Here is a 12,341-nt window from a genome sequence, read left to right on the forward strand (position 1 = left end):
CATGGCACAGTCTATGCCCTTAAGCCTTCCTGACTTCAGTCATTTCTTAGCCTTCTTCCTTTTAATCTGTGATGGTATATCCACTCTGCCTCTACTGCGGACAGTGACTTTTCTTGTCATTTTATTTTTCACAAAGTCTTTGGTGAATTTTTTACATTATCTTCTTTTCTTTTTTCTTTTTAATGTTTTGGGTTTTGTGGCCAGGAGGCATGTGGGATCTTAACTTCCCAACAAGGATCAAACTTGAGTCCCCGGCATTGGAAGGCCAAGTCTTAAACATGGGACTGCCAGGGAAGTCCCTTCCTGTCATTTTAGACTGACACAATAACGGGTCTGAAAAGAAACCTGGAAAGTTGAACAATCATGCACTTGTCTCATCTCCTACTCTGTACTCAAGAAATTTCTGTATTTGTCTGGGTATGTTTGTCCATTCACCCTGAACACTGGAAGCATGCTCTATCCAGTTGGCAAGAACCAGAGCAGGGCCCAGCTGATTTTCATGCTCTGAAGACATAGCTAAGGTCTTCTGAGGCCAAGAACTTTGTCACTTGCCTGCTGGGTACACATTTGAGTTTGTACCTCCAGTGGTCATCAGAGAAGAATAGGACTTTTCCACCCACTCCGCCACTGCCCCCATCTCACTCCAGGGTTTCTCCGGCAGCACTGCACTAGCTCTGAGCTCTGAGCTCCGTGCTCCTACTCAGCTAGCACCACTAGTGCGTCCCTCCAGTTGCTACCATGACAATCTACCGGGACCTCGTCACCCATGACGAGATTTTCCAGACATCTCCAAGATCTGGGAAGTCGCAGACAGGCTGCTTCTGGAGGGGTGGGGAAGATGGTCAGTAGGACAGAGGGTAACACTGATGACTCGCTCATTGGTGTAAATGCCTCCGCTGAAGGCCCAGAGGGCAAAGGAACCGAAAGCACAGTAAGTGATTGTTGCTGTCGATGACTGTCAGGAACCATCACTTCTAGGAAACCAGCTTCACAAAAGAAGCCTACAAGAAGGCCGTCAAAGTTACATGAAGTCAATCAGAGAGAAATTTGAAGAACAGAGACCAGAAGGAGTAACACCTTTTATGACAAGGACTGCAGAACAAATCAAGCACATCCTTGCTAATTTCAAACACTATCAGTTCTTTGTCGGTGAAAATCATCCAGATGGCAGGGTTGCTCTGATGGACTACCCTGAGGATGCTGTGACCCCATAGATGATTTTCTTTAAGGATGACTTAGAAATGGAAAATGTTAACAAATCTGACAGTGACTTTGGATCTCTCACCATGATCATAACTGGCTGACTGCTGTTTTTCATCCACACAACACCAGGACTTAGACAAAGGAGACTGATGTCATCTTAAGCTCTTCATTTGTTTTGAAAGTTGATTTGTTTGGAGCGGAGGCATTGCTTTTGAGGGAAAAAAAAATCATATCACGTAGGTTGTTTAAAAATAAAATGCATTTAAACTCAAAAAAAAAAAAAGATGGGGCTGGAGACCCACCAGGCTCTACTCATGGCAGGTTAAAGATTGACATGTCACCTGCTGGCTCATCCCTCCCCAGGGCTGTGGGAGAATAATGCAGTGGGGCTTGGGTACATGATACCCTTGAGTTCTTCCAAACCCTGAGAAAGGAGAAAAGGAGACTTGGGTGGCAGTAGAAAGGAGCTGTGGAGAAGAGCCTGACAACCCACTCCAGTATTCTTGCCTGGAGAATCCCCATGGACAGAGGCGCCTGGAGAGCTACAGTCCATGGAATCACAAAGAGCCAGGCGTGACTGAGCACACATGCACAGAAAGGAGCTGCCTACAGAACTGGCCCAAAGCTTCCTCCAGCAGCAAAGCTCGAAGGTGGAGAGATTCAGTAACAAAGGAACTCTTCTGAAAAATGCCTCTATCTTCTGGCAAAACACAGGAACTAATAGTGCCCTGTATTGAGCCAGACTCTTCATATGAACCCACACAGGTTGATATGATTGTTGCTTATCGTTGCTTTTGTAGCTGTAGTTATTCTGCATCTCTCAGCACATAATGGTTTAAAAAGTCCTGCAGGTCAGATAGCTAGTAAATAGTGTACCTGGGGCAGGAACTGATGCAGCTGTGACCACAGTGCACGTTCCCAGTCACACCACTCCAGGGCCATCTGAGGAAGATCCATCTCCCACTGGACAGTTTTCTCAGTGGTGAAAGTTTGGGAGACTCTGGATCTGAGAGACAGTCAGTCACTCCTGACAGTGAGAGTAACTTATGAGCAGCTTCCATGGTGTTTTGGAGGTGAAAAATGTTTGGGCGTTTAATCCCAAAGCAGCAACACCACCTCCAGAAAAGAACACTTAGGAGAATCTTATCTGAACAAAGAAGGGAACAGGAGACAAAAATGACTCCAGAAAGAAAGGACCTGACTGGAGGAATGCGTGCATGCTAAGTTACTTTTTTTTTCTAAGTCGCTTCAGTCATGTCCAACTCTGTGCAACCCCATAGTCGGCAGCCCACCAGGCTCCCCTGTCCCTGGGATTCTCCAGGCAAGAACACTTTCAGTTCAGGTGCTCAGTCATGTCCGACTCTTTGCGACCCCATGAATCACAGCACGCCCAGCCTCCCTGTCCATCACCAACTCCTGGAGATCACTCAAACTCATGTCCATCGAGTCGGTGATGCCATCCAGCCATCTCATTCTCTGTCGTCCCCGTCTCCTCCTGCCCCCAATCCCTCCCAGCATCAGAGTCTTTTCCAGTGAGTCAACTCTTCGCATGAGGTGGCCAAAGTATTGGAGTTTCAGTCATGTCCAACTCTGTGTTACCCTATGGATCATAGCCCACCAGGCTCCCCTGTCCATGGGATTCTCCAGGCAAGAATACTGGAGTGGGTTGCCATGTCCTCTTCCAGGGGATCTTCCCAACCCAGGGAAAGAACCTGCATCTCTTATATCTCTTGCATCAACAGGCAAGTTCTCTACCTGGGAAGCCCAACTGGAGGAATAGGAGCTAGCAATTCCTGCCTGCACTGGCCATTTTATTGCATAAGCTGAATTCTGTGTGTACAAAACAATTTTATTTCTGATTCCAAGTGCTCTTCTCCGTGCTCTGGGTCTCCTTCTCTTTCAGCCCTGGGTGAAGTGTCATACAGATTGTGCTGCTTGTCTAGTCACTTTTAGTGACCCAAAATGTCTCACAACAGTAATTTAAATGTCTAGTCCAAACTAATAATCAAAACTTCTCACTTCAGTATCAAGCCTTCTTCTCTGCCCTGATTTAGACCTGCCCGAGGCTGGCTCTGAAGAGTGGACTCATTGAGAAAGACCCTGATGCTGGGAAAGATTGAAGGCAAAAGGAGAAGGGGGCAACAGAGGATGAGTTGATTAGGTAACATCACAGACTCAGTGGACATGAATTTGAGCAAACTCTGAGAGCTGGTGGAGGACAAAGGAGTCTGGTGTGCTGCAGTCTGCAGAGTGGCAAAGAGTTGGCTTGACGACTGAGTGACAACAGGCTGGAAGGTTGTCAAGAGGAGGGAGGGTGAGTTTGACTTCTTGCCTTTTTCCTGAGCTCCTTCTGCACTCAGTGTGGTTGTTGATTCCTTAGGGACAGGCGGGGTCCACGAGAAGGGGGGTGGAGAATGACACGGTCTTAGATGACCTGTCCTGACGTGATGTGGCACTGTGGCTCTCTGAGCCTGATGATGCTCAAAGCAGCCTCTTTCTTTTGTGGACCACTCAGGTGACTTTCTTGGAGATTCTGTTCTGAATCTCAACTCTGGCTGTGTCTCCTCCAGCCAACAGCTGGTAACTCCAAACATTTGGCCCCTAGATTTTCTCAGCCCCCCTCTCTCTGCTGGGTCAATCCCTCTGGCACCCCCCACTTTGGATGAATTCTTTAAGAGATGTCTCTGGTCAATCTCTCCTGGGAATCGTGGGCCCTCTCAGTAGACAGAGGCTCCCTCCCACTGCACCTCATCCCAGTTCCCTCCTTCTCCCTCACTCTGCAACCTTAGGGCAGTAGCCTCAGCCTCTTGCCTTTAGATTTCTCAGATCTGTCACACTGCATCCCCCAGGTGCAATGAGGCATCACTTAGAGGTCACTTTCACTTGTCTTAATAAGAAATGCCCTCCTTATCTTTGCCCCCAAGAAGGGCATGGGGAAATGCCATGGGTCAGAAACAACTCTTTCTGGTAGACTTTTCCAGCCTCTTGCTGTTATAGGCCAGAATGTGGAGATAGCCAAAGCCTGCCCACAGAATGGGTCTCCCAGACTCTTGTGGATCCTGCACAGATCTGGCCTCTCATATAAGGATGTGAGGAGGCACCCATAGTACTGTCCTGTCACACCAAGAAAGTGAGACAAGAGAGACTAATCATACCCCTCATCACCCCCAGACTCCAAAAGAAAGTGATGGGCCTTTAAGGAGACTGACTGGGGAAGGTCTCCCAGTTCTTGGGAGGGAGTGGTCCAGAGACTCTCTCTGACTTCTTATGAGGAGGATAATCTGAAAGGATGGGACACAGGGATGATGAGCTTGATGAGGCTGGAACTCTGAGACTGACCCAGGAGGACAGCAGATGAAGGATGCTCCCTCCAAGAGGTCCAGGGGACTCTCAGCCCAAGGGCACATGGAGTCTCAGAATCTGAATGATTGGCTGTTCCTGGGGAAAGTAGAGTGAAGGACTGAGAGTGTGTATCTTCCAGGGAGACTGCAAAAGGGCATGGGGGGGTGAAGGATAGATGACATGAACCCAGGAGTTGAGTTTGCTAAGGGCTCACTCTCCAAGAATGAAGGATGCTCAATAAAAAATGCACAAAACTCTGATAACTGCAAGCTACTACTACTACTACTAAGTCACTTCAGTCGTGTCCGACTCTGTGTGACCCCATAGACGGCAGCCCACCAGGCTCCCCCGTCCCTGGGATTCTCCAGGCAAGAACACTGGAGTGGGTTGCCATTTCCTTCTCCAATGTGTGAAAGTGAAAAGTGAAAATGACGTTGCTCAGTCATGTCTGACTTGTAGCAACCCCATGGACTGCAGCCTACCAGGCTCCTCCATCCATGGGATTTTCTAGGCAAGAGTACTGGAGTGGCTTGCCATTGCCTTCTCTGGATAACTGCAAGCACCTACGTCTAATTTGTTGAGTCAAAAAATGTATTCTTTTAAAACACCTTGTCTTTAGATATCATTTTAGGCTCATAGATGAAAGTAAGGGTAAAAGTTATTCAGTCATATCTGACTCTTTGTGACCGCATGGACTGTGTCCCACCAGGCTCCTCTGTCCTTGGAATTCTCCCGGCAAGAATACCAGAGTGGGTAGTCATTCCCTTCTCCAGGGGATCTTCCCAACCCAGGGATTGAACCCGGGTCTCCTGCCTGCCTCTGCTTCATTGGCAACAGGATTCTTTACCACTTGAGCCACCTGGGCATACATCCAAATATTAAAACAGTTAATTCAGGCCAGTCATTTAAAAATATTTGCTTTATGGCTTTACCCTTCTCTCTGAATCTCTCTCTCCCCACCACTCTTCTATCCCTCCCTCCCTCCCTCTTCCCCATCTCTTGCAACCATTTTGGAGTAAGTGCAGTGCCTCTACCCCTAAATATTGGCATGTATATACCCTAAAACTTAAAAGATGCTTACTGTTTGGAATGAAAGTTATGACCAACCTAGATAGCATATTAAAAAGCAGAGACATTACTTTGCCAACCAAGGTCCGTCTAGTCAAGGCTATGGTTTTTCCAGTGGTCATGTATGGATGTGAGAGTTGGACTGTGAAGAAAGCTGATCGCTGAAGAATTGATGCTTTTGAATTGTGGTGTTGGAGAAGACTCTTGAGAGTCCCTTGGACTGCAAGGAGATCCAACCAGTCCATCCTGAAGGAGATCAATCCTGGGTGTTCATTGGAGGGACTGATGCTAAAGCTGAAACTCCAATACTTTGGCCACCTGATGCGAAGAGCTGACTCATTTGAAAAGGCCCTGATGCTGGGAGTGATTGGGGGCGGGAGGAGACGGGGATGACAGAGAATGAGATGGATGGATGGCATCACCGACTCGATGGATATGAGTTTGAGTGATCTCCAGGAGTTGGTGATGGACAGGGAGGCCGGGCGTGCTGTGATTCATGGGGTTGCAAAGAGTCAGACACGACAGAGTGACTGAACTGAAATGAACTGAACTGAACCCTAAAACACAAGGGTTCTCTTATATGAGTTAGTGCAATAATCAAAGTCAGGAAATGAACAATACCATATATATATATAGGAGAAGGAAATGGCAACCAACACCAGTATTCTTGCTTGGAGAATTCCAAAGACATAGGAGCCTGGTGGGCTACAGTCCATGGGGTCGCAAAGAGTCAGACACGACTGAGTGACTAACGCATTCAAATTTCACCAACTGTCCCATTGATGATCTTTATAGAAAAAGAAAATCCTGGATTACGAGTTACATTCAACTGTTACGTGCCTTTAATCTGGGAAGGTTCCTTGATTTTATCTTGTCTTTCACAACCTTGACATTTTTTATTAATACAGGCCAGTCAGTTACTTTACAGACGATTCACGCGGTCTGTGTTCTGCGTTTTTGCAGGAATACTAAACAAGCAATGCTGAGTTCTTCTCCGTGCATCTTCTTGGGAAGCTCCTGGTAGCACCCATCCCACTACTGGTGACATTAACTTTTCGATCTCTTGGTTGAGGTGGTGTCTGCCAGGTGTGAACTCTGTGAGGCACTCTGTTTCCATGTCATGAATAAGTATCTTGTGGGTTGATACTTGAGATGTAATAAACATGAATTTCTTTTTCTCCCCACACGTGTTCCTCCTTACATATTCTGCTTGGATGAATTACATCTTCACTTGGCCAACTGCCCAAGCTAGAAACTAGACAGTCATCACTTTCTTCTTCCTTGTCTTTTGTATTCACTAACCAGATTCTGGAGATGCTGCCCCTTTAACTCCTTTCAAATTGGTCTCCGTTTCCACTGCCGCTGCTTAGCTCAGCTTCTCATCATCTTTCCCTTCAGTTACTGAGACAGCCCTAAGTAGGCTCTTTACTTCCTATCCCTCTCCCACCCTACCTGCTTTACCACCAGAGCTGTCTTTCAAAACCGCCAATTTGCATTTTCCTACCTAAAAATCCTGAATGAAGTAGTGGCAAACTGGAAGTTTTCAGGCATTGATGGCAACCATGTGACACATGTACTGCAACTCTGTACCATAACAAAATATCACAGACTGGGTGGCTTAAATAGCACAAATTTATTTTCTCACAGTTCTGGAGGCCAGAAGTTCAAAATCAAGATTGTGGTCAACTCTATTTCTGTCAAGAGCACTCTTCCTGGCTTTCAGATGGTGCCTTCTTGCTCTGTCCTCACATAGCCTTTTTTTGATATTTGCATGTGGAGAAAGAGAATGAGCTTTCTGGTGTCCCTTCTTGTTAGAAGTCACAAATTCTGTTGGATCAGGGCCCCTTTCTTATGACCTTAATTACTTCCTTAAAGGCCCCATCTCCAAACGCAGCCACACTCCATCATATATATGTTAGGGCTTCAATATGAATTTCAGGGAGACACAGATGTTCCATCCATATGTGCATGTGTGTGCTCAATCGTGTCCGACTCTTTGCAACCCTGTGGACTGTAACCCACCGGACTCCTCTGTCCATGGGATTTTCCAAGCAAAAATATTGGAGTGGGTTGCCATTTCCTTCTCTAGGGGAACTTCCTGACCCAGGGATCGAATCTGCATCTCTTACGTCACCTGAATTGGCAGGCAGATTCTTTACCACTGTGCCACCTGGGAAACTCTTAGTCCATAATAAGCTCCCATATTTCCCTTTCTCATACCCACGGCATACTCACTTAGAGCATGCTTTCCTATAGAACTTGGTATTTTGGTTTTTTTGTTTTGTTTATTTGGATGAGGGTTATTTTGACTGCCCTGTGGGACCTGTGGGATTGTAATTACCCCATCAGGGGTCATACCTGTGCTCCCTGAGGTAGAACTGTGGAGGCTTAATCACTGGACCACCAGGGAAGTCCCTCTTTCCTACTGAATTTGAATGAGTCTCAGAACATTGTGTCCCAGCTTCTCAAGGTCAAAGTCTCCTTTGAAACTGGGATGCAGTTTCCCCCAGGGAGCTTTAGCCATGTGTGTTAGTCATTTAGTCTTGTCCAACTGAGGAAAATTCTGAAAGAGATGGAAATACCAGACCACCTGACCTGCCTCTTGAGAAACCTGTATGCAGGTCAGGAAGCAACAGTTAGAACTGGACATGGAACAACAGACTGGTTCCAAATAGGAAAAGGAGTACGTCAAGGCTGTATATTGTCACCCTGCTTATTTAACTTCTATGCAGAGTACATCAAGAGGAACGCTGGGCTGGAAGAAGCACAAGCTGGAATCAGGATAGCTGGGAGAAATATCAATAACCTCAATTATGCAGATGATACCACCCTTATGACAGAAAGTGAAGAAGAACTAAAGAGTCTCTTGATGAAAGTGAAAGAGGAGAGTGAAAAAGTTGGCTTAAAACTCAACATTCAGAAAACTAAGATCGTGGCATCCGGCCCCATCACTTCATGGCAAATAGATGGGGAAACAGTGGAAACAGTGTCAGACTTTATTTTTCTGGGCTCCAAAATCACTGCAGATGCTGATTGCAGCCATGAAATTAAAAGACGCTTACTCCTTGGAAGGAAAGTTATGACCAACCTAGATAGCATATTAAAAAGCAGAGACATTACTTTGCCAACCAAGGCCCGTCTAGTCAAGGCAATGGTTTTTCCAGTGGTCATGTATGGATGTGAGAGTTGGACTATAAAGAAAGCTGAGCGCAGAAGAATTGATGCTTTTTTGAACTGTGGTGTTGGAGAAGACTCTTGAGAGTCCCTTGGACTGCAAGGAGATCCAACCAGTCCATCCTGAAGGAGATCAATCCTGGGTGTTCATTGGAGGGACTGATGCTAAAGCTGAAACTCCAATACTTTGGCCACCTGATGCGAAGAGCTGACTCATTTGAAAAGGCCCTGATGCTGGGAAAGATTGAGGGCAGGAGGAGAAGGGGACGACAGAGAATGAGATGGTTGGATGGCATCACCAACACAATGGACATGGGTTTGAGTGATGGACAGGGAGGCCTGGTGTACTGCAGTTCATGGGGTCTCAAGGAGTCAGACACGACAGAGTGACTGAACTGAACTGAACTCTTTGTGATCCCATGAACTGTAGCCTGCCAGGCTTCTCTGTCCATGGAATTCCCCAGAAAGAATACTGGAGTGGTTTGCCATTTCCTTCTCCGAGCTTTAGCCATGAGACAATTTGGCAAAACATAGCAGAAAGACCTCAGGCAGTAAAGGTGGAATCCTGGGTTACTGTATCCTGTGCAAACCACAGTGCCTGTGTGTGTTTACCAGGTGTGTGATTTGGGGATTGTGATTACTTGGGTATTGAGTGATCGGGTAAAAAAACTTTCCAACTTGACTCTTTGACCCTCCAGGAGACTCTTAGTTACCAGGTACTTTCAATGCATTTGTTTCTTGCTTGAAGTAGCTAGGCTGGGCTCTGTTTTTTCTACAGCAAATAAAACTGACACATTCCTGTACTTTATGTGCTGATATGTCAAACTCTTTGCCATTTCCTAAATGTGCCAGGTGGTTCTGTGAAGACCTACTGTACTCAACTGCACTTAGGAAAACCTCTAAGTGCAGTTGATTTTTTTTTCTTTTTTTTTTTTGCAAGTCATCCCCACCATACTCCTTCAAACCTTGCAGGTTTCTTCTCCTTAACATCTCATGATGAATGTATAACTGTCTTAGTCTAGTGAACATTCATACCCCTGAATCTGGAGATGGACTCTCCTTCCCAAAGTGCATTTCTGCCTGAGACCCAAGACCTAAACAAAATTATGGTTGTGACAAAAAAACGAGGAGAAATAGCTTCAGAACAGGCAGCCAGTTCTGTGCATCACACCAACATACCTATTTATCTTTCAATAATAGGTTCAACTGAAAATATTTCTACAATATGTGGACACCTGAGATTCATCTGGCTTGCCCTGTAGAACTGATCTCTTCTTTCTTAGTTCCACTGTAGTACGCTGTGAGTACATTCACTGTAATGCCCAAAACACATTTACCTTTCCTATTTGTTCACTCCAGTGTTCTTGCCTTGAGAATCCCAGGGACGGGGGAGCCTGGTGGGCTGCCATCTGTGGGGTCACACAGAGTCGGACACGACTGAAGTGATTTAGCAGCAGCAGCAGGTAAGATTCTCAAAGACTGTGTTACCACATCTAAGTTTGTTCTGTAGACAAGTTGTTGGGGCAAGGAATAGTAACTTTATTCAGAAAGCCAGCAGAGAAGATGGTGGACTAGTGTCCCAAAGAATCATACTACTGGAGTTTGAATTCCGGCTTCTTTTATACTAAGAGGGGAGGAGGTGTAGTTGGTTGTTGCAAACTTTTTGGTGTCAGTATCCTTTGTTCTTGCAAATGTCCACCAGAGGTTAGGATATGATGTTCCTGTAAACCTGCAACAACACAAAGGTTATTCTCTGTTCTGAAACCTTTTATCTCTATAGGAACGGAAAAATGTTACACAGTTAAAGGTCAGAGCCTTGACAACAGGCTATCCTGTATATTTCAGACTATAGGCAACACTCTTAACTTGTAGAAAAAGCAACAGAATAAAAAGGTTAAAGTTAAAGAAACTGATCCAATCTTGAGTCAGGTTTGTTTTTTCCTATTCAGTTCAGTTCAGTCGCTCAGTCGCGTCCGACTCTTTGCGACCCCATGAATCACAGTACGCCAGGCCTCCCTGTCCTGTTACAACTGGACAATATTTTATTTGTATTTGCCTCTCTTATGCATATAAAACATGGGAAGACACCAAAGGCAGTTATTCAATGATTGCTGAATGATGAATGAATGAATGAGATAGTCTGTTCAGAGAAGCTGTTAACAAATGAGCTTAAAATTCTGAATTTAAAGCCCACAAAGGAAACCAATCAGACCACATAATCTTTCTGGGCTGAACAGCTTTGCAGAAAGCTTAGGTGCAAAGAAAAGTCAACATCTCAGAAGTCAGATGAGGAAGCCGGAAGGGAAGGAGGTAGGGTCTGGGGTTTGCAATCCTTCCCCTGAGCTGAGGCTGTGTATTTCACAAGCAGCTAATTTTTTCAGTTTTGGCAGAGGTAGCAGAGGAGAGCAGAAGCTCATGGGTTGTGAACTGTTGTCTAGTAGTGGGCTAGGTCTAACCATCTTCTATTTTTTTGTGGGTTGTTGTAGAAGCTGGAAAATTAATTTCAAAGTTTCAAGTTGTTTTCATACTTGGTTACTATGGTCAGATCTCCAGAGGGCTTTATCAGCTTGTGGCTACCTCCTTACCCCCCAATAATCCATTTTAATAGATGTCTTATCTGCAATGACACAACAGAAATTTATTAGGATCTCAGTGAAAATGTCTTGAGGGGAGGGATGGGAGAAGAGCTAGATTCTGAGGATTCAATTTTGTTGTTGTTCAGTCACTCAGTCATGTCTGACTCTTTGTGACCCCATGGACTATATAGCATGCCAGGCTCCTGTCTTCACTGTCTCCCGGAGTTTGCTCAAATTCAGGTCCATTGAATAGTGATGCTCTCTAACCATCTCATCGTCTGCCACCCCTTCTCCCTCCTTCAGTCTTTCCCAGCATCAGGGTCTTTTCCAGTGAGTCAGCTCTTCCCATCAGGTGGCCAAAGTATTGGAGTTTCAGCTTCAGCATCAGTCCTTCCAGTGAATATTCAGGGTTGATTTCCTTTAGGAACCAGTCTGTCCCATGTCCAGTTCTAACTGTTGCTTCCTGACCTGCATACAGGTTTCTCAAGAGGCAGGTCAGGTGGTCTGGTATTCCCATCTCTTTTAGAATTTTCCACAGTTTATTGTGATCCACACAGTCAAAGGCTTTGGCATAGTCATTAAAGCAGAAATAGATGTTTTTCTGGAACTCTCTTGCTTTTCCAATGATCCAGCGGATGTTGGCAATTTGATCTCTGGTTCCTCTGCCTTTTCTAAAACCAGCTTGAACATCTGGAAGTTCACAGTTCATGTATTGCTGATGCCTGGCTTGGAGAATTTTGAGCATGACTTTACTAGTGTGTGAGATCAGTGCAATTGTGTGGTAGCTTGAGTATTCTTTGGCATTGCCTTTCTTTGGGATTGACCTTTTCCAGTCCTGTGGCCACTGCTGAGTTTTCCAAATTTGCTGGCATATTGAGTGCAGCACTTTCACAGCATCATCTTTCAGGATTTGAAATAGCTCAACTGGAATTCCATCACCTCCACTAGCTTTGTTCGTAGTGATGCTTTCTAAGGCCC

General features: G+C 45.5%; 1 pseudogene; it reads left to right on the top strand.

Moving 5' to 3' along the window:
* Positions 1-738: 738 nt before the first annotated feature.
* On the top strand, positions 739-1,304 carry LOC129552108 (translationally-controlled tumor protein-like; annotated as a pseudogene).
* Positions 1,305-12,341: the final 11,037 nt, after the last annotated feature.

This window comes from Moschus berezovskii, chromosome 1 (assembly GCF_049115385.1).
Source record: "Moschus berezovskii isolate FMDL1 chromosome 1, NW_MosBer_1.0, whole genome shotgun sequence".
In the NCBI taxonomy this organism is placed as follows: domain Eukaryota; kingdom Metazoa; phylum Chordata; class Mammalia; order Artiodactyla; family Moschidae; genus Moschus; species Moschus berezovskii.